This window comes from Chlamydotis macqueenii, chromosome 3, assembly GCF_036417535.1.
Source record: "Chlamydotis macqueenii isolate bChlMac1 chromosome 3, bChlMac1.mat, whole genome shotgun sequence".
Classification (NCBI taxonomy): Eukaryota; Metazoa; Chordata; class Aves; order Otidiformes; family Otididae; genus Chlamydotis; species Chlamydotis macqueenii.
Genome location: NC_141558.1, coordinates 16,843,199 through 16,866,838, shown reverse-complemented (window position 1 = coordinate 16,866,838; position 23,640 = coordinate 16,843,199). Strand labels below are relative to the sequence as shown.

The 23,640-nt window shown below is 42.2% G+C and overlaps 2 long non-coding RNA genes across 2 annotated transcripts in view; one reads left to right on the top strand and one right to left on the bottom strand.

Moving 5' to 3' along the window:
- The window catches only part of LOC147601196 (uncharacterized), a 60,108-nt gene that overhangs the window by 4,831 nt on the left and 31,637 nt on the right, over positions 1 to 23,640 (bottom strand). The window lies entirely within an intron of this gene.
- Positions 9,785 to 18,082, top strand: LOC147601197 (uncharacterized). The gene is made up of 4 exons (XR_015258049.1): positions 9,785 to 9,878; positions 12,798 to 12,939; positions 15,478 to 15,615; positions 18,010 to 18,082. It is a non-coding gene; the product is annotated as an uncharacterized LOC147601197 (long non-coding RNA).

Sequence of the window (23,640 nt, the reverse complement as noted above, 5' to 3'; positions counted from 1 at the left end):
CAGGAGAATGAGACTGAAAAAGAGATAACCTCCCCCCACACCTCCCTCTTCCCAAGCTTAACATTATCTCTACTACCTTCCCCTCCTGAGCGGCACAGGGGGGAAGAGGGAATGGGGGTTGCAGTCAGTTCATCATACATTGTTTCACGCCGCTTCTTCATGGTCGGGGGAAGAACTCCTCACATTCCTCCCCTGCTCCAGCGTGGGGTCCCTCCCATGGGCCACAGTCCTTTGTGGAACTGCTCCGGCGTGGGTGATCTCTTCCACGGAGTTCAGTCTCTCCAGAACAGCTGTCCCAGCGGGCCCTCCACGGGCCACAGCTGCCTTCAGGCATCCACCTCCCCCGGTACGGGGTCCTTCACGGGCTCCAAGTGGATCTCTGCTCCTCCGTGGGCCTCCATGGGCTGCAGGGGGACAACCTGCTCCACCATGGTCGTCACCACAGGCTGCAGGGGAATCTTGGCCAGGAGCCGCATTACTGCTCCCCCTCCTTCTGAACTGACCTTGGCGTCTGCAGCCGTTCCTCACAACAGGCTGGTAGATGTCTCTCAGGATCCTTTTTACATCTCATTCACTTCTCATCTCCTCTCCACTTCTTGCAGCCGGGCTGGACTGAGTCGGGCCCAGTCGGCTGCCTGGCGAGAGGCCAGAGGGTGAGGCCTGCAAGGCCCATGAGGCCTGCGCCTCCCCCTCTGCGCCTCTGCCCCCGCTCAGCTTCTTCACATCTTCTCTTCTCTCTTTTTTTCTGTTTTCCCATTCTTAAATACGTTATCGCAGAGGCGTTACCACGAGACATTCTGCTACCAACTGGCTCGGCCTTGGCCAGCAGCGGGTCCGCCCTAGGCCCGGCCGAGTCCACTGAACAAAGGGGAGCGACTTCTAGCAGTTTCCTACAGAAGCTACCACCTTAGGCCCCCCCTCACTAACAAAACCAGAACATTCCACCCCTCGCCTCTGCGAATTACGTATTTAAGTATTATAAGTAAAATACACACACATCAACAGAAGAAAATAGAATTCCCCACACCAAAATCAAAATAATATCCTCACAACACCAACAGTGGGTAGACAATTAACAAACAATTCACCACTTATCCCTTCACCACAATCAGAACATAAATTCCGCATAATCATTTTGCTCTTTTGTCAAGTTCAATCCCTGTTTTGCCCGTTACTGCTCCCAATTAAACTCAATCCTTATCTCAAATTCCTTGAGCCCCACGTTGGGCGCCAAAATAACTGTCGTAGTTCAGCCCCGATCGGACCAGACTACGCAGTCTCTCTCTCACTCCCCCCACCCTCCGAGAGAACAGGGAGAGAAAATAAAAGGAAAAACGGCTCGAGGTTTGAGATAAGGACAGGGAGAAATCCTTAAAGTTACCGTCACGGGCAAAACAGACTCAACTTGGGGAGCAGGAGAAGGCAACTGCAAAATTCCCCAGCTTACTCAGTGGCTTGGTTCTGTGAATGCTTTTGTTTAAAAAAATCCACTAATGGTGGTATTGGATATTTGCCCCTACAGATACAAACTCGGAAGATGAAAACTTTTAAAAATCTTCTGTACAAACTTTAATGAAAAAAAGTGAAAATAAAGATAAAGCAGAATATGACTTTGTCTGCAGAATGTTGTTATATCAGTGTAAGTAATTTGCTCAAAGTGCAACAATTTTGCTACAGGGAAGTGCATTTGCTACCACTTTACTATGTGCGTTTAAGATGTTTTCTTTAATTATTCCATTCATACATTTCTGCATTATTTGCAATTAGCCACTCAGTGTGCTGGACTGAATTGACAGCCCAGAATTCAGTGTTTACTTGTCCTGCCCTGCATTATGGGTTTTTTTTCTTTTCCATTGGCAATGCTCATGGATTCTTAGCAGAAGGAATAGAGATCAAATTAACAAAGCTGTACGCTTTCTTTTCTGGCATTAAATAAATGCTGTACATTTTGAGTCATTTCAGCCATTCAATCCATTTTAAGCCATTTTCAAACCTCCATCAGCCAGCCAGAGAAATCTACTGCTGAGCTCTGCTATTCTTAAGAAGAAAATGTTGCACTTGCATTTGGAGTAGCTTATTAATTTTGCTTTCCAAGTACAACTAAAAATCAAATATAAAATGTGACTGGAAAACAAGCCAAGAGTTTTCAGTGCTACCTGGCATACATCACAACTCCACCCCACTAGAAGATAAGTCCTATGTTTTTAATATCTTCCCCTATTAACATCTTCCAATATAATTCCAATACTAGAATTATTTTATTCTAGTATTTACTAACCAAGACTGCATGTTGTATGTTTGAAAGTTTTCGCCGTGCATCTAGGTGGCCCCTTCTTGGGCTGGTGATACAGTTATGAGAAATTGTTCTGAATAAAATGCACTGCAAATCAAGTTAATTGCTTTTAGCTACAGTGATGAAATTTTGTTGTGGAAAAATAAGAAAAGTTGCTAGAAAGAATTGGCCAAAATACTCAAAAATTTGCACTTGAAAAATACTGAAAATAAAGAACTGTAAGTCAATTGTGATTTTATCAATATTTTCTTCCTAAATGCAATTAAAGCTGAACCATTTCAAGCAAAAGAGGTTTGTTATAGCAAATAATATGGGGTTTTTTTATAGGTTTGTTACAGTAGTGGAAAACACACTGTCCTATGCAGCATTTCTCCCCAGAATGGCAAGGCACTAGCCACCAGTTTGGCCACCTTTTCCAGCCCCCCACCGCAAGGCACTTTAATAATCTATTACAGGTCAAAATCTCCAAAGCTCTTTGCTGTAGAATGAAAGCTAACACCTCCAAGTTCTTACATTTGTATTCTTTCACTGACTGCTGTTTTACAGCACATTCTCTCCTAACTGAGCCACTGCTGAGTCTCGTCTTCGAACATATTGAGGATGAAGCTGCACAACTTTTTTTTTGTTGAACTTATTAGAAAACAAGGTTATATTTGTGGAACAGGGCCAACGCAATAGCTTTAATGAGCACATGAAGTTGGCAGCTTGTAGCATTCCTGTTGAGTCAAAAGTTCTGTAGATAAATTTGTAGATAAATTTGGTTTAAACTTAGATACTGCTGGGATATCGTCATCTTTTGCAATCAAATGTCTACTGAGAAGCCCTATTGAGAGAGACGTTGAATGACAGTGTTGTACCTTCAGTTGACAAATACTCACTGATAGCTTGGACGGGTTTTAGCACAGACAGCAGGCTTTCCAGAAGCTGCCAATGCGGTCCTTTCATGTCTGATCTGGGGTCTTCTGCATTTTCAGTGACATCCGCATTGTGCAGAGTAAGTATTGTAAGCCCTCCCACTTCCAAGTGTCCATTCAATGTCTTACAAAACATTCCTCGTCCTTGTTTTGCAGTGCTGCCTTGGACCATGAGATGTCAGCAACCTTGTCACTGTCACCTTTTGTTGGGGAGTGCTGAACTCCAGTTCGAGGAGCACTGACAGGCAGGTGAAAGCGTCAGCTGCAAAACCTTGCACTATTGTGACAATTGAAGCTCTAAGGTTCCATTTTGAGGTTCTGAAGAAATTCAGACTTTCTGAAGACACATATATTTTTGATCAGTTTTGCCACTGTTCTGACATTTGCTGGAAGTGCTCCAAGGTGAGCAGTTGTGCTGGTGTTTGACCCAGAAAACTGAACTCTTCATGGCCAGTAAAGTTGCACTGCACCACCTTTCTCTGCTTTGATAAAATACCCACAGGTCTCTGGCAGGTATTTTTCCTGATCAGCATAATAAGTTCCCTTTCATGTGAGGTAAAAAGACAAATAAACCATGGGGTGAAGGAGCAGGCTACCAGTTGTGAGTTAAGACTATGACTACTGAGTGATCCTGCGTTTGAATGTTACTTCTTTGTATTGCTGGTGAGCTTGGTTGTCATGAAAATTAGATTCTTCAGCAGAACTAGTGTGAACCTCCATTATGACTTCAGAATGTATTACTGTTTTCTAAGTTTAGAAAATAACAAATTTTAGTGAAAAATAAGAGAAGAATATTGTACAATTTTATGTCCTTGCATGGCACACAGGTGCTAGGAAATGACTACTGTGTTTGTACAAAGAAAAATACATATTCTTTTTAAAACTTGTTTGACTTAGTAGCTTTAAAACCATTAACATTTGTCAATGTGATTGGTTACGGATTAAGAGCCCTCATTTTGTCCCCTAGACACTAACAGATTTGCTCCTGCAGCTTCTACAAGGAACAGGAAAGTGTAAGGAAGGAGTCGCTTCTGGTAAGGATATACCTGGAACACCTTGATTATCAGTCCTTGCTAGCCAGCCTGCAATGGTTAGTGGTCAAAGGCAACGAATGAGGTGGTGAAGAGACAACCAGGAAGTCTGGAGGCTGAAAGCCACTTCCTCAGCAGTAAGCAGAGAGCTGCAGTGACAGACCCACCTGACGGTTCCTGTTGGTGTGGAAAAAAGGTGTGCTGACAGCACGAACTGAGCACTCGCGCCCATTGCTGCTGACTGCTTCTGTTAGCACTTCAGTCGTGGTAAATCAACTGCCAAGGTGGTACAGTAGACGTTTGCCGCACAGTTTGCCTCTCACCGAACTGGGAATTCCAGAGCAGGAGGCTCATGATTGGCTGTGTTGGAAGAAAGACCCCATACTCACATGGGACTGATAGATAAAGATCCCTGGTAACAAGTTGTGTGAAAACATGGACCCGTTTGCCCAAATGAGCAAGGAAGGAAATACCTCTCCTTAGCCTATTGTGGATGCTGGTGGAATATTCTCTTATTTTGGGAAATTTTGCTTCCATAGCTTGTGATAGTTGTTAGGCCATGAGAAAAGAGTTTAGCAGTAACCTAAGGGACTGTTGAATGTCTGTGGGATGTTCTTTTGAAAAGCTGAAGGAGAGGTGATATCTTACGGCAAGACTAGACATTGACCTTGGCCTTTGCATCACAATGTGCTCTGGTGAGAAATGCCTGCTATTGTACAACACTGGGGAGAACAAAGGATTACTTCTGGTACAGTCTGAACAGCTCAGAAGGATACATGTGAAGTGTATGAATCAGTCAAGGAAACAAATCCTCCCATTTGCTGCCAAAAGAATACCATGGTTCAGGACTACGCTTGTAAGCAAGAAAACATGTTTGTATCTGGTTTTATTAGGGATAATTGTATGGAGTCCATATTCCGATATGTATAGTTTAAGGTGTAGTTGAATAACATTTTCCAGAAAAACATTAACAACAAATTTAAATAAGAGAATGAATATTTTATAGAAATAACGTTATTGAAGATTATGATAAAAGACCAATAATCACAAAGAATGGTCAAAATAAGGTTCTCCTGATCCGTAGGTCCTGTAATTAGGTAGAGAGAAATGGTAATCTCGTTAATGATGGGTTCTTTATGCTTTGTGAGGGTAAAAGATGGGAGCCCAACACCTCAGTCGTCTGAACAACCAATTCTATAATTTCGCCCATCTGCTTCCTCCCCAGTTAAGGCTGCTCAGAGACCTGAGCACCACCTCTCAGCTTCAGGTACCACAGCTGAGATGCATTCGGCCTTCACAAACTTCTCTAGCTTTCAGAAATTTGTCAAGTTCTCTGAGAGAAGTTCTTTCCCTCATGATTTTAAGTGCTGTGGAAAACCAGAAACTGAGGTTTCAGAAGATAAATAGCCAGTTCTTCAAGATCTCAATGCTTCAATTAAACCATTTTCTTTATGAAGACTCAGCTCATGAAAAACTGAGTATACTAATAAACTGTGAGTCATCATGCCTTTCTTATTGATTCTTGTTATCTTTCTGTATCCGAGGCAACAATAAATATGATTTATATGCACTGTGTTTAATTTCCCATGGTGTTCTAATCTTGTGTTGGTGTGGGGGAAAAGTCAATGAAGACGGATGGTGAGCAGAATGTAAACTGGGAGGCTGGCAGCAAATGTAGCCAGAGATTGGAAGGGCTCATACTGCAGAGATAAGAAACACTTCTATACCTCTTAAGCTGATGCCATTTAGAGTATATTAAAAGAAAAGGAATGATGTGACTGTTAAGGCAGGAAGATGGTCCTGTCTGTACCCACAGAAAATGCCCATTTATATCCCCACGTGCAGATGAATCATAATATGGTGCTTAATACTTAAAAGCATTGCTTCCCTACACAGCACTGCCGAGCCGGAACGAGTTTCTGTGAGGATGTCTTCTGTAAAGTCCAGATAATCTAATCTATATTGGTCTGTTTTGGGTTTGTGTGCCAAGGTTTTGGCAGCGGGGATGCTACAGGGCTGGCTTCTGTGAGAAGCTGTCAGAAGCTTCCCCTGTGTCCGACAGAGCCAGTGCCAGCTGGCTCCAGCGTGGACCTGCCGCTGGCCAAGGCCGAGCTCACCAGTGAAGGTGGTAGCACCTCTGGGATAACGAGGAGTGAGAACATGTGAGAGAAACAACTCTGCAGATGCCAAGGTCAGTGAAAAAGAACGGGGAGCAGTAATGGTGCTCCCAGCAGAGATTCCACTGCAGCCCATGGTGCAGCCCATGGTGAAGCAGGTTGTCCCCCTGCAGCCCATGGAGGCCCACGGACGAGCAGAGATCCACCTGCAGCCCGTGGAGGACCCCACGTTGGGGCAGATGGATGCCCGAAGGAGACTGTGCCCCATGGGAAGCCCACGCTGGAGCAGGCTCCTGGCAGGGCCTGCAGACCCATGGAGAGAGGAGCCCACACTGGAGCAGGTTTGCTGGCAGGACTTGTAACCCTGTTTGGGACCCACACTGGAACAGTTCAGGAAGAACTGCAGCCCATGGGAAGGACTCACATTGGAAGTTTGTGGAGGACTGTCTCCCATGGGAGAGACCCCATGGAGCAGGGGAAGAGTGTGAGGAGTCCTCCCCCTGAGAAGGAAGGAGACAGAGACAACGTGTGAAGAACAGACTACAACCCCCATTCCCCGACCCCCTGCGCTGCTCAGGGTGAGGAGGTAGAGAAAATTAGGAGTAAAGTTGAGCCCAGGAAGAAGGGAGGGGTGGAGGAAAAGTGTTTTTAAGATTTGATTTTATTTCTTATTATCCTACTCTGTTTTGATTGGTAATAAACTAATTTCCCCCCAAGCTGAGTCTGTTTTGCCCATGACAGTAATTGCTGAGTGATCTCTCCCTGTCCTTGTCTTGACCCACGAGCCTTTTGTCATATTTTCTCTCCCCTGTCCAGCTGAGGAAGGGAGTGATAGAGCGGCTTTGGTGGGCACCTGGGGTCCAGCCAGAGTCAACCCACCACACAGTCCTTCCTGCTACAGAAGCTCTCCTCACTGAACCACATGGACCATGTGACACACATGGTACCACAGGAACTTCCAGTATCTTCATGTGCATTTCCTATGTCACACAGGTGTTTGATGGATAAGCTGCCTGGAAATAGGCTGTACGCTCCCTGGTGTCATCATTCACCAAAAAAAATTAATTCAATCTTCCCAAGTATAGGCAGACTAGAGGAAAATTGCTACAGGCTATTTTCTGGTTCCCCATGGTTGGGGCTTTTTTGTTTTGAAACAACATTGAAACTGGCTTTGAAAGGCCCCCTCTTTCATTTACTGGCTCTGATAATATCCTCTGTATGACTGTGTTCCTATCAAAACGGTGCAATATAACTAAATGCTATTTACCTTTGCACAAGGGACAATTAAGTTTACAGATTCTGACAGAGCCATGAGCCTCACGTGGACCTCTGTATGGAGGTACGCGATACACGAGAGGCACCGCTGGTCACCTGTGAGAATTTGAAGATGAGATGTCAGAGTACTTGATTGAAATGGGAATTGGTGCTGAGGATGGCTACCAGGAAAGTGCAAATACATACTGACTTCTGTTCCTCAGAAGATTACTTACCATGGCTCAAGAAGCCAGGAGCATTGATTTAAAAACACGTCTGTCATGGACACAGAAAACTTAGCGGCAAAGTAACTAGACTTCTGGAAATGTTGTATACCTCTGTAGAGAAAGCCTCACAGAGAAATACGCCTCTCCAAGGAGCAGCTATTTGTAGGGCTGCTGCAGCCACTGGAGAGGAACATCCCAGGAAGCCCAGCTTTGTCTCCGGTTGTTGTTTTTGGAATAAGAAAAAGGTCACATTCTAAAGCAACAATAGTTTAAGTCTTTGTGAACAACTCCTTCTTTATGGCTCATTTTGTGGTCTCACCAGTAAATTATATTACTTTTTCTTCCAGAGAAAGGCAGCCCTACAGTTAGAGAAAAGCCTTTTGGGTTCAGTTCCTCAGCTCCGCTATCCCTCCCGTCTCCAGTGAACACAGAGATCCTTAACCTACTTTTAGGTTATTATGAGGCTCAGAGCCTCACAGAGCCTGTGCCTGCTCCCTTTGAGGACAACTGGAATGCTGCCATTGACTTCAAAAAGAGCATGGGCAGGCTTCTCGTTAGTTAACATTCGTAAAGTGCTTGGAGGTACTCAGGCAACAGATGCTACGTAAATGCGATTAATATCGCAACTTCGCTATCCGAACTGCAATGCTGTACTGCAACTTGGTCAGCAGGCATCTTAATGCACACTTGAGCACCGTGTGTTGGCGGGATTAGGGTTTACTTAAATGCAGATAAATAATGTTTCCAAATGAAATGCAACTATTCATCTACATAAACAAAGCTTCTACCTTAGTCTCCTCAATAAGGAAACTCCTTATTTGTTTCTGTTTGTGTGAAAACTGTGTTAGAAGTATATATTAAGAGAAGATCTCTATTTCTGGTGCAATAATAAAACATAGCTGTTTACATGTCATATGCTTGAATCATTACAGATGTCCAGGGGATAGCAATATAATAATGGATACAGAAGGCAAATGCTATTTAATACTGAGCATTCAACCATTCACGTTAGCTTTTTCCAGTTAATTGTCAAAATTCAGCTTCATCTTCCAGTGATATGGAAGAGTCCACTAACACCGACAAGTTATATAGGTTAAGTTAATCCTTTGGTGTATTTTTTCACTTGCACATTCCAGGAGAACAAAGCTCTTTATCATTTTACAGAATTTACATTGATGTTTGAAATTCTATGGGCATTTTTAGCAATTTCAAACAGGAATCTTCAAGTCAACTTTGGGCAGTATTGTTGAACTCTACCAGCTTGAGGCCACTATCCCAGAGATCTGAAAGAGAAGTTAGATTCTTAGAAAAAGTCAGATGAATGCGAGTCCTTGAAATCACCTGTCGATACATAATGGCAGCCAGTGCAGATAGCAAAAGGGGGGCGCAATACGTGCTCCTGAGAATGATCGCTGGCACAGAGCTGGTCAAAGGAGGCAGATTTCGTACGAGTCACGGCTCATTGCACCAGCGACGGCAATGGGCTCGACAGTGAAATCCAATGGCTGGAAGGGGGTAACAAGCACAGATCCCTGTCCTGTGTAGATGTCACCTACATGACGTATGCTTTATGTTATATGAGCAAAGCCATTATCCATTATGAAAGCTATAATATGCATTAACTGATTGCTTTAATTATGTTCCATGAACTATTGACTTGTTTCAAAAAATTCAATCCACCAGATAAAATCCAGCATCCAAAGTCTTTTGATAGGTTTTCTAATCAGATGTAAAATTCCCCTTTTTTACCACACCCCTGCAATTCTCCATTCACATTCTTTATGCAGTTCTGTTGCTCAGAGCCTAAAATGAATATTTTATAGTAGCTCCTTTGTGTATTGTAAGCACTTTGTTGTCATGTGCTGCAAGGATTAATCAATTCGGTTGTGCTTAATAAAAACAATGTGTTGTAAATGATTAACGTGTCCATGTACCTACCATTTCAGATACTAGTTTTCTTGGTTGAGATCATAACCAATGGAATTTGCAGATGATCCATGGATAACATACTTGAAGGGCAAAGTAATCTTGCAAAAATGAATGTGAGTTCAATGACAAAATAAAAGTATAGGGAGCACAGAGGAAACCTACTGTGTATTTGAATGGGAAAACATAATGTACCTTGTCTGATAAAATATTCTGCACTTGTATTCCCACATTTCTTTTGTGTCAAGTACATGAAGAAAGGAATTCTTGATATAGACAGGTGTTTTACTTGTCTTTCACTGATGGAGAACCTGAGGTACATGGATAGTTAGGGCAAATATTTGCAAGCAGTGCAACGGACCTGAGCTTTTCATTTCTTAGACACATAATGAGAGACAACTGGAGTGTGATGTGCAGAAGTATTCAGCTTATTATTCCAGTCATGGCCTAGCAAACATAATGCCAGTTCATGCATCTATTGATAAATTTGGTGCCTGAACAATTTGAGTCACAGCCTCTCTACAGAACAGGATGTTCAACTGTTATTCACTGCCACTGCTGCTTTGCAGGCACTTTCAAGGTTAACATTTTCAAGGCTGCTGTTCCCTTCTGTACAAGTATGACCTTTCATTCTCCTAAATTATTTGTCAATATTGAAATGAAGGATGATTTTTTTTTGCACTCTGTCCACCAAGAGATACAGACCTTTTCCTATAAAAGTTAGCTTTGCATTCCTAGTTTTCATTCCACCAGTCTTTGTGCTGCGCAGGGGTATTTCAGCCAGCTCTACATGAGCTCACTGCAGACTCGTGTTGCTGAAAACACCCATGCTGCCAGCTGTCTCCAAGCTTCACCAGTTCCCTTCAGCCACGTACCAGCTCTGAAGTGCATACCACTTCTCAGCTAGTTCAGTGACTGGTGAGGAACAGATCTGGATAAGGAAGTGGAATTTGTCTGCAATTTGCCAGTCGTAACCACAGAAGTGGCATGCTAATGCTGCTCTCCAGGTTAGCTGAACTAGCTGAGTCAGAGATGTTGGGAACCTTCTTACAAAACTTCGTTGAACTAAAAGGACAAAATCTTTCTCATTTCTTTAAAGCTTGTGGGCATCTATTTTATATGGTCTTCAAGGTGGCTAATTAAAAATTTAGTTTAACATATAGCTGCTTCAATAATTTATATTCTGTAGTGGAGTTAAATCATCAAACTGAGTAATAAGGATGGGTATTTTCTGTACCCCACCTCTACTCAAATTCATCCAACTCAGTATTTTATGCCTGTAAAAGCTTTACACTGAAGTTTTGAGAGAAATGTTGAATATAGGTTCCTTGTTTAAAATTTGTTGCTTAAGTGATAAGGTCAATGATAGGCACTGCCTGATATATAACGCATCGAACCTGAAGATCCTTCAGACTGGACTTCCATTTTGCAGGGAGAAGACAGGGAAAGCAGTTCCCTCAGTCCTGGATGTCTATGGAGACCTGGCTCCATTCTCCCTACGCACCTCTAGCATCTGTCATTTATAGATGTATATATTCTTTGTTCACAAGGCTGGAGAGAACCATTTTGTCATTGTAGTATGATCTCCTGCATAAAGCGCCACAGGGCTGCCCAGCATTAGCTGTTGTCTAAACTAGAACACAAATATCCTGTCTTGATGTTAAAATTCACAGAAGTGAGCAAGGAACTGCAACCTTTAAATGCTCTCAGTGTTAAAATTTGTTCCTTGTTTATAGTCAGAATATACCTAGCATCAGTGTCATTTGCATGTAACGTAGAGGAGCATTTCTCCCCTGTGTTTAGCACAGCCGTATATTTAGGCATATCCAGTCCTGCCTAGAAGCAGCCAGTCACAGTCATCCCTTGTGCAGCTTCACTGAAACAAATGGAGTTTGCCTCGGAGACTCTGCTAAATGTAATCTACCCTTTAAAATACTTCTACAATCGCATTTGGATCATCCACCCAATGCATTTTTAATTCAGTTTTTGAAATAAGACTAGCTCCCAATTATGTATCTTCTTTTTTTTGCTACAGTGCTTCACAACAGTGGACAGTTGTTGACTAGGAAGTGGTGTGCACCATAGAACAAGGTCACTGATTTCGTACTTGAAAAACTACAGGGATTTGTAATTTACAACAACTTGATTTTTTTCTCCAAATGATTATACTCATGAACTGAAGCAAGCCCCCAATATAAAAAGGACATGGACCAGTTGGAGAGGGTCCAGAGGAAGGCCATGAAGATGATCAGAGGGCTGAAACATCTCTCCTATGAGGACAGGCTGAGAGAGTTGGGGTTGTTCAGCCTGGAGAAGAGGAGGCTCCAGACCTTATAGCAGCCTTCCAGTACCTCAAGGGAGCTTATAAGAAGGATGAGGCGAAACTCTTTAGCAGGGCCTGTTGTGATAGAATGAGGGGTTATGGTTTTAAAATAGAAGGAAGTAGATTTAGACTGGATATAAGGAAGAAGTTGTTTACAATGAAGGTGCTGGAACACTGGAACAGGTTGCCCAGAAAGGTGGTAGATGCTCCATCCCTGGAAACATTCAAGGCCAGGTTGGACGGGGCTCTGAGCAACCTGATCTGGTTGGAGATGTCCCTGCTCCTTGCAGGGGGGTTGGACTAGATGACCTTCAAAGGTCCCTTCCAGCCCAAACCATTCTATGATTCTATGATTCCAGAATTCAGACCAGCCCAGAGACAAAACTAGCAGCTTATTACACAATATGGAAAGCTGTAGATCTGTTATATGCTTTCTCAGAACATTCAGGAAATATTTTGTTATACTCGGTACTCACACTCTCTTAATCCAAAGATACTCTAATCTAATAAAATAAATATTGTAGCAGTGAAAATCCTTATATCAAGCACAAGAAGTTTTGTGGTAAAACAAGAAACACAGAATGCTTGTATGTCATCTAACTTGTTAAGTAATGTATACGTACAAAGACTGTTATTGTCTTGCTTTTAATAAGGATCTTAAATATATGTAAAGTCCACCCACATGCTGAATATTCTCTTTCTGATCCCAAAGCCCCTCTCGCTACCGACCAACAGCTCCAGCTTGTTAAGAGAATCTCCTGTGCTATGACCGCAGTGGGCAGAGACTCTGACAGAAGACCATGGAAGACAGTAAATGTTGGCTTTTTTTCTGGCTTTCGATGCCTCTCTCACAGGTGAACTGAATTATTGCATCAGTGCTCAGGTTTTGTTTCCTTGAGCTCCTAAAAGCACTTGAACTGCATCATTCTTGTTCTAGTACTAACGATCTGATTAATGATGTGTCTACCTAGATTTTTTTATGTGAACCTTTGTTGTTCTTTCTTTGCTCATTTCAGACTTAGCTACAATCCCAAACAAAGCCACACAGCCTTAAGGAAGCTTGGAACAATATTTAGCAAACATTGGGATTTGTGTGGATATCCATGTTCATTTCAAATCATGCTTTGTTTGGCAATCATATGGGTGCACTATTTGTAATTCACCAGTGTTCTGTTACTGACCACATTGCACAGCTTATTGCTGAACAGTTTAATATCTCTTAGTTTATTTTAAATCAGTTTACTGTTAAACAGTTAAGCAAGGACATACATACCTGGACACTGAGAGGAGATTGACTCCGGGCTGTAAAAAGGAGCCAACGTTTTCAATTACATGGTCAGTTTACTATTTCTGCCCTCTAGCAGAAAGGTAGCATCCAGACTCCAAAATAAGATGCTAACATTTTATTGCTAATGTTTAGCTGGCTATGGATAATAGATTTAAACTGCTATAGTCCTAATGAGTTCACCACAGTAACTTAATTAAGCAATTGAACATGACAGCCAGTGCATTGTAGGGGGATTATTGCATGCCTTTAATAAAACATAAAATAAAAAGCAAGGCATTTCAGCTACCAAGAAACCTCTCAAAACAAATCTGTCCACCTTGTTGAAACAAAAGAAACTAATGGAATTTTAAGAAAGCAAAAAAAGAAAACAGACCAGTCATGCATTTAGCAGTCTATTTATCACGACTCGGAAGAATCTGCCCAGAATACTCTATTTCTCAGAACACACTGCATGGTGATTTTCACCCTGGAATCACAAAACAATGCAAGCAAGGGTTTAATGTTAGGATCCTTTTCCATGTATTCTGACAAAGCGAATGAATCATTAGGGAACTGACCTCAAGGTGTCCTTTTGAGGAGTGAACAGAGATGGTCCTCCTCATTTCGTGGAGTTGTTTCTCCATTTGGGACACAACTGCAGAGGCAGTGCAAAGAAACCATCTAGAAGTTAGTGGGATGGAGCCCAGTTTACTTGAGCCAAGCCCTCTCTTATTGTCACAAGTTTTCCAGACCCAAGTGACAATACTAACTGCAGCAGATCAATTTGTACTGACTGAAGACTTGGGTCTAGATCCAGTTATATAATACAGAAACACCCAAATCACTTATTTCACTAAGATCATGAGGAGAGATGAAATTCTGCCATGTTAATAAAAATAATTTCTTCTTCATAAGCCAAGTACAAATCACAAACCCTCTACTAACAGGGGCTATCAGCGTAGTTCTACTGGTAATGACTTCCAAGTTAAGACCCTGCCTTCAGGCTTTCTCACCTAAATGTGAGATGTCAGAAAAGGAATTGAAAAGGTTAGGCCAGTCAGAGCCAAACCAGGAGGATATAAAGATACTCTCCTTTCCAGAATTTTTGAGATTAGTATGCTCCAGACTGCACGGAGAAATAATAAAGACTTTGATTAAATCTGTTTCAATCTGGAGCAATAAAACAAAGAATAATATGGAGGGTACTGCATTTAAACCTGTGTTTGCGAAAGGGTTTGGCTTTCTTTTGATCCCTGCTTTTCTATTTGAGCTCTACTACGAGGTCTCATTGAGTTAAATTCAGTCTTCAGTATCTGGAGGGCACTGATTTGTCCCTGTTGGATACCTGATCAGTGTCAAATGTAGGCAGCAGTTAAATACCAACATACGCATTTAACATAGACCCTTTGCTACATCAGTATTGTATTGTCAACGCTATTCAAAACAAAACCATGAACTTCATCTTCAGCTTTCTCCCCACATAGTCTTTGGACTTACCACTGGTATCAAATATCTCATTCCCATCTTATATCTGATGTCAGTGATAAACTGTGTCTTCACAGCAGCATGTGCTGTCCATTGAAGAACAGCAGATCAAAAGATTAAGATGTTCAACTTATCCTGGAGTTAGCAAGTGGTCAAAATGAAGAAGACGCCATTTCTATTTAGCTGACTGACACCTCAACAACCACTGATATACCAGTCCATGCCAGTGAAGGAGACAGAGAACTGTGAAGGTACCTGACACACTCCTCATCGCAACCCTCATCTAAATGCCATGGAGGCATTTCTGGTGCTCTGGCACCAGAGCGAGGGCTGACATTCCCTTTGTTTCCCTTTCCTGTTATCACTCTGTTATGCTTTCTTCCTTGAGCTGAGGATAATCACATTAGGAACATACTGTGCTTTCTATGTTTAGATCTCTAATTAGTTTACTCAATAGGGTAAGTATAATTATCCTAAGTTTGAACTATCATAAGATAAAACAATTTGCTCAACATCTCACCCCAAATCATTCATATATATGCTTTTATATCTATGAAAATCCTACTAATGTATTCCTTTTAGTAACATGTTGTTGCTGTTAGTCCCATATGCTAACTGTGCCCTACATCTCATTTTCAAGCATTTATTTCCAAGTAACCTCCATACCAGACTTCTGCCCACATGGCACCAGACAACCCACTGCAGAGGGTGAGAGGCACAGCCATGCAGCAGCAGCAGCAGAGCAATCTGCCCCGCAGGGCTCCTCATCCTTTGCAAGGTAAGTAATGAAAACTTTGAAATTTTCTCTGTTTACTCTGATAAACCAGGAAAAAAAAGCCCAACAGATGTATGCTGACATTTAATTTCTTCCAGTCAGTTATTTGTAAGCACACCACTTCTCAGAGCAAGTATAAAGTGATTGCCATAGAAGTTAAGTAATTTTAAAAAGACAGTCTGTGGCTGATGAATCCCAACCCACTTTTCTGTCTAGTTACCACTCTTTGTTATAATGAAGGACTGAAAAGTTGCACTCATAAGCCACAGTCATTCAGAAAGTTTCTTTTCTTTTTTTTTTTTTTCCTGCTCTATTTATGTGATTTTTTTTACAGAACAGAAAGTTTCGAGGAACCTTGAAAAAAGTTTTTGGCAATTACCTCCGCAGTGGCACATATATTCTGTTAGCACAGTCATTACTCTGGAGTATATAAAACCCCAGCTTTCATTCGTCCAGACTGACTTTTAAGAAGCTTTTTCACCAGCGCATACAATTTGGTCTGTGTGTCCTCTTTTGCAGCCATTATTAACTCGCAATGTGGGCTATAAACCCAGGCCTCCTTATCTGATGCCAACTGGCATCTGTCACCACTCTCTCCTTATCTGCTACCTCTGCCAGTTCCCAGTGTGAAATGAGGCCACGCCACGCTATCGGTGGGATTAGACCTAATGCACTGAGTTCTGTCTGCCCTGTTTATTTTTACCAACTTATTTAGATTTCCAGTCTGGGCACCCAAGCTCCAGAAAAGCTGGTGTTTTAATAAGCGGTAAATCCACACAGATGGAAAGCTGGACTATTTTCTCTCGCGTTTGTCTGCGTGTTCTTAGAGAGCACGGAGGAGATGCAAAAATCCTACAGCACAGGAAGCTCTGCAAGGGTTACCTCCATACCACCGCCATGTGTGCGTCCAGGGGCCAGAAGGACCAGGGGACACAAGCAAGGACAATTGCCTGCCTGTGACGGGAGGCACCTGGAGCAGATGCAGCTAATGCTTGGCAGCTATTGACCAGAGAATTAGACTCCCACTATTTCCTAAACTAGCTGTATCTTTATTAGATACTGGGGGATAAAATTGATGAGCAAATAAATGGATTTATAACTTCCTCATCTAATGTACAATGATGATTAGATAAATAAATTTTATGATCCATTTATAGCTCTGGTCTGGAAAACCAGTAACCCTGGAAACTGGTGGAGCAAAATGCAAACTAGGTCAGATGCCAAAGCGTAAAGAGCAGCGACACAAACATGAGATATACAGTTTGGCTCCCAGGTATGGAAGAAGGCAAAGGAACTCACTGCACAGAGAGAAAGCTATTTAATGGCAACACATTTCAATGGCAACTCTTTCAAAAGAGTTCAGGTCCCATTCATTTTTAGACACAACCAATCTCTTACTAGATATTTCAGATAGGAATACATCGCACTGATGGAAAATATTTTCCTTCACTGTCAAAACAGAATTCTCCTCAGTTTCCTCCCTTCATCTCTTTCTTATTGTTGCACAAAATTTTTCCGCATCATGGGTGTTTGCACCTTTTATAATACTTATAGAACAGAACAGAACAGACCTGAATATTTCAGTTGGAAGGGACCTACAGTGATCATCTAGTCCAACTGCCTGACCACTTCAGGGCTGACCAAAAGTTAAAGCATGTTGTTTGGGGCATTGTCCAAATGCCTCTTAAACACTGATACGCTTGGGGCATTGATCACCTCTCTGGGAAGCCCATTCCAGTGTTTGACCACCCTCTCAGTAAAGAAGTATTTCCTAATGTCCAGTCTAAACCTCCCCTGGTGCAGCTTTGAACCATTCCCATGTATCCTATCACTGGACACCAGGGAGAAGAGGTCTTATTTGCTTGTTAAATCCCTCAGTACCCTATTTACCTTCCTTAAGTTCCACACCATAACTTTCTGATTTATCAACTTACTAGTCAGAAAGTAATAAAACCATCAGGCTTACAATTAAGAAAATAAGGCTAGTAAAGTTAAGGAAAAAATGGAAATTAAGCAAGCCTCCAAAGAAAAAAGCTGTGGAACGGTTCCAGATGATGTTATAGATAGTAAAATTTTATACATATTCAGGAAGCAGTTAGACTCATGAAAGAAAAACACTTCAAGTGCTGTGAAAGAGAAAGGTGTCACCTCTCAGCAAGCCAGTGAGTTGCAAATCACTGAAGGACGGGTGGTGAACTGGGGAAGAGTCGCCACATGCTTTCCTTGCTCATCCACCACTTCCTGAGCATCCTGTGTCAGCCACTTTCAAGGAAAGACTAATGAACTAGATGGACCTCTGGCCTGATTCAGTACATCAGTTCTTACTTTTTTTATTATCCATTCGGGATGGGTGGATTGCTTGTTTGACTGATTTAATTTATTTACCATATCACACAGAAACTGCGCCAAGAAAATAAATTACTACATTTACCATAATGTTGCTGGAACAGAGGTCAACAGTGCAGAGCAGCACTTCTGGACTGATAAAGGTATACAGCCTGTCAGCCTCGGAAAGTTATTCCAGAAAGAGGTGCTCAAGGCGTGTGCTTGGGCGGGTAAGAGATAAAGAGTGGGCAAGAGCACAAAAGCGGAAGCGTTACTTGCATTTTGCTCTTCACACAGTATGTGTAAGTGAAACTCTCATGACAGATAACAGATACATCCCTGTGCAGCTTTGGTGAGAAGCTGTGTGAGCTAGGAAATCAAGTAGCACTGTATTTATGGGGACCCACGTGAGGCCCGGTGACGATGAGGCACTGCCCGCAGAGCTGTGAGGTGGAGCTGGTGAGAAGCTGGAAGCTGCAAGCATAATTCAGCTCCATCCGTGCCTTTGCTAGCAGGATGCCCTGCTTACCAAAGCCCAGAACAGTGCTCCTTATGAGCAAAACATCAGCACCCTACAGTGCAACACTGCTTTGAGCTGCAGAGGAGTCATGTTTTCCCTGTGTGAAGTTCATCAGGATGAGCTCCAGGTCACTGGCTGAGGTTTCACTAACTGAAACTTGCATCGTCAGGCCATTACAATCTCAGGATTGTATTTGCCTATGCAGATTCTTCTTTCCTCATTTTCTTCTTTTTCTATTTCACTTAACAGCAATGCTTGGCTTGTATCATTCTTGCCACAAGGGAATTGAGGGTAAGCGCACTTAGTACTTGGGTCAGAAGAAGATTAAACACTTGATGGAGACTCATGGACACAAACCGAAATGGGTTTCAGATCTCTGTTTTCTTGTAACTTCATAGAAAACTACATTTATTTAGTCCAAGGAAGTGAAATTCAATATTTGAATTAATATTTTTTTATTTCCTTCAGTAGAGTAATTAAAAAATTAGACTACTGAAGTTTCATAAACAAATAACATTTTACAACACTTGATTGTTCCTGTAAGCTTAAATGCAATAATTTATTTAGAAATATTAAGCCCAAATACTTGATATGTACCACTCGCTACTGGAAGAAAAACTTGTCCAGACCAATCAGCCTTCAGCTTGTTCATTACCACCTGGCAAAGTGGACCTCTGCCACAAGCAAGGCAATGCAATTTACAGTCCTTACCAGTCAGATGCAGCCTCTGACTAAACTTCTCCATAAACAGATCTAGAAATTACAGCCCAAATAATTATTAAATTACTAGAGTTTATTAGTTTTATTCTTTTAGATAATTTTAATCTATTTACCAACATAACAAAAGTGGGACTGAGAGATCAACTACTTACTGTTTTCTTGATCATTTAATGTATTCTGTGATTGCCTAACTCAGGCTAAGATGGTGACAAGCATCTGATTTTTCCATACAGTTCAGTCGTTTTTTGTATTCGAGGAAGGGAGAAAAATATTGCCTCTGTTACTACCAGTTTCAGTGCCCCGATGCACTTCACTCCCGTTTTTCTGTGCTTCCCTTTCCGAGCTATGAAACACTTGGGCCAGGTATTGCACTCTGAACTGATTCATACCTGCTGAGGACAGTTTTCAAGAGCTTAGGAATAAAAGAGCCTTGTTCATCTGTTTGTTTTCACCTTATTAAACCAAAGCCAGATCGTATTAAATTACACATTCAATTGTATTATAATCACCTTAGTACATGTGTTTGCAGTAGTCAGCAACTTACAAGCATATGCTTATACAAATAACTTTATACTTGAGATATTTACCATGGTTTTGGGGGTTACTCAAGTATCGACGTCCTCACATGTGTCTGTATACGAAGGATCAGGGTCACAGCTTTCTGGGAAGTAATTTCTCGACAGGCACATGATACGCTATGTTTCACACAGCGACAGCTCTTGTAGTAGTATTCAAATCTTTGAAAAAGATTCTCACCAGAGTGTGACTCAAACCGGCCTTGACTGTCAGCGTAAGTAAGGGATCAAATGCTCAGGGAAAAAAAAAGCAGCAAAGCCAGAAGCCAAAGCAGTGACTATTCTCTGGTACAGGAAGCTGCTGATGAGCAAAACCCAGCTGCAACAGGGCTGACATAAAGATGGTGGTTGCCAATTAGGAGGAAAAATAAAGATAATGAAGAATGTTAGATGAAGGACTAGTTAAGGAGTTTACATAACCTGACTCTGCCTTAAACCAGATGATCAGAGATAAACTAATAAACCAGAATAACTCACAAAGAACATATCTGATGTCTTCAACCCTTCCAGAGATCAGAAAAAGCCTGATTTTGAGGTTTGGTGTTTCTACTACAAGAGCATAGCTGTGATTTGCAGGGCCATATCCATATAAAATATTTTTCATGGTAAAATCTATTGAAAAAGAAATACTTTCACAAAGCAGGGCTTTCTTAAAACATTTAAAAGTTTTTAATCAGTACTTTAAATTGTCTATTTTCAGTCTCAACTTCAGAATTATTTACCAGACTTTGCATTCTACTCTTTTTTTGGTGAATGTAGCAGGTTTTCTACATTATTTTGGTTTGATAATTGAAAATTCTTTTTCTCTCTGAGGTGTCATATGCTGCCTTATGTGTTGTTGTATTAGATAAATGAAAAATATTTTTATTTGAATCAGTGTAGCCAGAAGAAGTCACAAGCTCCTTATGACTAAACAATGCATTATCAATGTATTTGCATAGCTATATATATATATAAAACACATAGATCTCTCTACAGAAATCTCAAACAGAATTTGGTCTGAAATTGGACAAAAGTTAGTCTGTGTGTATGCTGTAACCTCTGGGACATCCTGGTCTTCCTGTTTAAGTGTGTTACGGCCGGCCATCTCATGGACTTCGTGCCTGATGCATTGTTGATGTGCACTTGATGATGTTGTTGCGTATCTACTGCATTGTTTCAGTGATCCCGGTGGGTTTATTTCACATCCACTTTATAGCCATGTACCTATGCTCTGTGGATGTGCCTGGGATTTCCTGTGACATTAATTCTGTCTCTTTCCCACTGAATTTACCCTTTTATCCATTGTTCACTAGGTCTGTCCTCAGCCTCCTCTCACCAGGTGAAACAAATGCAGCTCCCTTAACCCTTTCTTAAAGGCCATACACTGCAGGCCCCTGACAGTCCTGGCACCCTCTCCTCCATCTTCTCAGCATTCATCCTAACTGGACCAAAAAAAAAACAACCCTGAAAGCTGTATTTCAGATGCAGCCTCACCAACATTTAGTAGAGAGAGAGACACAGCAGAGCGACCGAGAGCGTGAAGCCATGCATATAAACTTGCTAAAGACCTAGATGTTTTCATTTAGGAGGAAAGTGTCTTTAGAAAGCTCTAACAAAAAGGCAGCAGGTTAAGCTTACCCTTGCCCTGGCCAGAAGCACGGCATCAGGGCACAGCCCTTTGGAGCATGCGTAGTGAGGCTTAGCACTTTCTCCTTCATGTCCATTTTCTTCAATGTTTTTAGCTGATAAACTTTCATGAGTGCTCCTTTATCGACCAGGTATGAACATCACACCAGCTGAGGACTGCTTCCACACAGCAGTCGGGGCAGACGATCCAGGCAACACTCCTTGGTTCACTCATCAGCCAATCCTGGTGGCAAGGATGGGACAGGGACCCTCAGTCAGGATCAGTTGTTCCAAAGGACAAATACAGTGACATACACATCTTACTGGCGAAAATAGTGAACTACTGCCAGATAAATGAAATTAACTCTTTGTCTACTACAGATGCTGGTAAGTGTGATTTGATCAGCTCTTACTCATCTCTAAGGGAGTCTGAGGCTCTTTGGTTCTGGTACCGCTCTTTGACATAGAACAGTTGTTGGTCATGTTTACCATCATCCTTGAGGATGTTTGGTCAGGACCATCTCTTCTGATGTTTTCTGCTCACCATAACTGCTGAGGTGTTATGCAGAACTATGGTTCTGCCTGGTCAGGGGCTTCATCACATCTGCCATGGGCAACAAACCTCCTCAACACCCCCTCCTACTTGTGGTCTTCAAACTGCTGCCATTTATGCCATTGCTAAGCCAGTTCAGTACAAGTAACATTCTGGAAAATATGTAGTTGTTTACTGGCACTTACCCCAGGGGAATGGCATCTGAAAAACACTGGTATAACATATTTTCATTTTAATAGGTATAACCACACTCTGGTGAATTTAACTCCCTGAATTCAAAACATCCATTTCTGGCTTTGCTGGGGATTTGCCTCTGGTTTGTACCATCTCTTAGTGACCACAGCTGTTCCTCCATGTCTCTGTCCGCTGCTTTGAGCTATGTAAAGAATTGCTAACACTCAGTAAGGTCTGCATATCCAGCTTGATAATTCAATATTGCCTTTCTCATTTTATGAACAATTGCTGGACCTAATGAAGGGTTCTCCAGATGACTGGGGTTATGAGGTCTGTGGACTCTGGTTACAGCTTTTTCTCACGACTGGAGGGATTAGGGTGTTTTTTCCAGTTCAGATTCTTTCTCGCCACCGATTACAGGTGAACTCATGCTGCAGCTGCTCCCTCAGCCATGGTATTTTTAGCTTCCCTCTCCACGCCCTGGCCATCTAGTTTCATGTAACTTTCAGGAATTCAGGGTGGAATTCAGGAGCTGCATTTAGGCAATGAGGTTTAGATGGGCAGGATCTCCCTCTGGAGGCCTTCAACAGCAACTGCTCTCCCTTGAAGGGTTTCACAGAGACCTGTGGGAGAAGAGCTTTGGTAGAGCGAAAATGCTGTTGGACATCAGATCTCTCACCCCACTGGGTGTCCTTGCTTTCTGATTTGCCTTACAACCCCAATCCTTCTGCCAAATGTGGCTGCAATTTGCCAGCAGCTTCAAAAGCTCATGGACAGACACTTCTCCTCCCTCCCCCCCAAACGGAAAAGCAAGGAGAAGAGATGAGGCTGTTTCCACAAGTCAGGCCAGGGGCTGCCAAGCAAGTGGTGCCCAGCAGCAGCGGGGGCTCTTCCCTTGGTTTTGCTCGGAAGGACACAACCTCACTTTACCTGACAAGTAGCGCCAACGTTAGAACGGGAATAAAGAAGTCTGATAGATAATTGAGTCTCACAAAGAAGATAAGGAACCAGAGGAAACTCTAAACCAACCCATAATGAAATTTCCAATGCAAATGTTTGAAAAGTATAAAGGAAAGCCAGAATTAACTACTTAGGTCTTTAGATATTGTGATGGTTTAGCCCAAGTTACCACACAGTTTCTCGCTCCCCCTCCCCAGTGGGATGGGGGAGAGAACTGGGAGGGAAGGAAAACTCATGGGTTTAGATGAAGACAGTTTACTAAAATAGCAAAGGAAAACTACAATAATAACAGAATACAAGGATATTAAAATATGCAAAATAAACAATGTACTTTTTCTCACCACCCAATGTCCCAATGACCGATACAGCCTGTCTCAAGCAGCGATCACAGAAACAAAACCAAGCAAGAAGAAAAAAACAAAAAGGGAGCCAACAAGGTAGAGGGACCAATGTCAGTGAATGCGAGAGAGGGATGGGTGCCAGGAAGGCAGATACCCACCCTGGCCAACCCCCTGTTATATACTGAGCATGATGTTTACGGCATGGAATACTCTCTTTGGCCAGTTTGGGTCAATTATTCTGGCTACACCCCT